Genomic DNA, 2,365 nt, shown 5'->3' on the forward strand with positions numbered 1-2,365 from the left:
AACGGAGCAATTTGTGACGGCTCTTTCAATTTAAGACGTTAAAAACAGACGGAATTTGCATTTGTAATACCAGAGCATCGAAACTACTTGGAACTTTTGTGTATATGAACGGGTCCGCGCCTTTGTACTCTGCTCCCTTCACCGCTACAAACCAACCAACCATCGTGTCCGTGCGCATCTGAGTCGCAAACAATGGGGAATAGCGCAGTTTGATCGTGCAGGGGGCGTAGCTCAGTTGGTAGAGCGTTCGCTTGGCATGTGAAAGGTCCAGGGTTCAAGCCGCGGCGCCTCCATTTTTTGTGGTCAGTGCATGGTAAGTGTTGGTCGCGGCGAACCTAAAGGCACGCAAGATGTTGCAAAGCCAGCGTCACAGACTGATATGATGTATACTGACGTAAGGAGAGCAAGATGTAAGTGTGGGGACCGGCTGTTATCGAGGTGTCATCGAGTGCAGATCTGTCTTAGGTATCGCGGCTTAACCTCATTGAAGTCTAGAGGGTGGACAACACGTTGGTCTTACTCAGAGCGGTGTCCGAATTCTATTTTCGACGTTATACGTGCCACTTTCATTTTGGCAACTACGATTCGATACAGAATGCACGAAACCTGAAAGACACCCTAACGGATACATAGAGAGTAGTGTTTGTCTGCTGAATAATGGGAGTGCAAGGGTCTGTGTCGTCTATATGGCTGTATGTACCACCATTAGTCTTCGGGGCGGCGGGCGTAGCTCAGATGGCAGAGCGCTCGCTTAGTATGCGAGAGGTACTGGGATCAATACCCAGTGCCTCCAGAATTTTTAACACACCTACATGCGCACCTTGATATGCAAGTGGAATAATTCACGACCAGCAAATGTGTCTAGGAAGATACAAGCGAATGATTAGCATCCACAATTGACAAGCGTGCTGTTATTTGTGCGCAGGAAGCACCCTCCTCCCACGCCTACACTTAATTTAGAAACAGTACAAGTGTTCCCGTAAGATTCTCAAGCCTATGTCGGAAAGATCTGCCTTGCGCCGAGTTCACGTAAATCCCACTGCACATTCCTATTCTTTGCGTGCAGTCAGCTGCTACTGGTGTTGTTAGTTGTGACTGCTGATAATAGATGCCGTAGCAATCAATTCATGGAGTGAGTTGTATGTTTTGCGATAGTTTGTCTCTGACAAGCAAGCACAGGTGACATAGGTGCGAACACAGGAAGCTTGCAGACCCTCGCTGCCTGCAGACACCGAGCAGCCACTCTAGGAGGGCGGCCTGAGCCGTAGGCGAAATGTATTCATTCGCTTTGGCGCGACGTCGAACTATAAATAATGCTGTCACTAGCGTGAGCGTCGTGGAAAGTCGGAAAAGTCGGCTGCGAGGGTGAGTGCCAAGTTTGGGGAGCGTTTCGTAGTATGCGCAGTGCAATGGAGACGCGGAAACTTGTTGTGGCCCAGTGTTTTGCAGTTGGACGACAAGATTGGTACACAGTAGTAAAGAGCGAGGCACTGAGTTGGCATAAATAATGTAGTGCACAATATTTCTCGAGATGTGTTAGTTACCTCAGGTGCTGTATAATTGTATACAATGAGTGAAAACGGAGCAATTTGTGACGGCTCTTTCAATTTAAGACGTTAAAAACAGACGGAATTTGCATTTGTAATACCAGAGCATCGAAACTACTTGGAACTTTTGTGTATATGAACGGGTCCGCGCCTTTGTACTCTGCTCCCTTCACCGCTACAAACCAACCAACCATCGTGTCCGTGCGCATCTGAGTCGCAAACAATGGGGAATAGCGCAGTTTGCTCGTGCATGGGGCGTAGCTAAGTTGGTAGAGCGTTCGCTTGGCATGTGAAAGGTCCTGGGTTCAAGCCGCGGCGCCTCCATTTTTTGTGGTCAGTGCATGGTAAGTGTTGGTCGCGGCGAACCTAAAGGCACGCAAGATGTTGCAAAGCCAGCGTCACAGACTGATATGATGTATACTGACGTAAGGAGAGCAAGATGTAAGTGTGGGGACCGGCTGTTATCGAGGTGTCATCGAGTGCAGATCTGTCTTAGGTATCGCGGCTTAACCTCATTGAAGTCTAGAGGGTGGACAACACGTTGGTCTTACTCAGAGCGGTGTCCGAATTCTATTTTCGACGTTATACGTGCCACTTTCATTTTGGCAACTACGATTCGATACAGAATGCACGAAACCTGAAAGACACCCTAACGGATACATAGAGAGTAGTGTTTGTCTGCTGAATAATGGGAGTGCAAGGGTCTGTGTCCTCTATATGGCTGTATGTAGCACCTTTAGTCTTCGGGCGGTCGTAGCTCAGATGGCAGAGCGCTCGCTTAGTATGCGAGAGGTACTGGGATCAATACCCAGTGCCTC

The 2,365-nt window shown here is 48.5% G+C and overlaps 1 non-coding gene across 1 annotated transcript; it reads left to right on the forward strand.

Moving 5' to 3' along the window:
• The first annotated feature begins 220 nt into the window (after positions 1–220).
• On the forward strand, positions 221–293 carry Trnaa-ggc (transfer RNA alanine (anticodon GGC)). The gene has a single exon. It is a non-coding gene; the product is annotated as a tRNA-Ala (tRNA).
• The last annotated feature ends 2,072 nt before the right edge of the window (positions 294–2,365 follow it).

The sequence above is a fragment of the Schistocerca gregaria genome, chromosome 9 (assembly GCF_023897955.1).
Source record: "Schistocerca gregaria isolate iqSchGreg1 chromosome 9, iqSchGreg1.2, whole genome shotgun sequence".
NCBI lineage: Eukaryota > Metazoa > Arthropoda > Insecta > Orthoptera > Acrididae > Schistocerca > Schistocerca gregaria.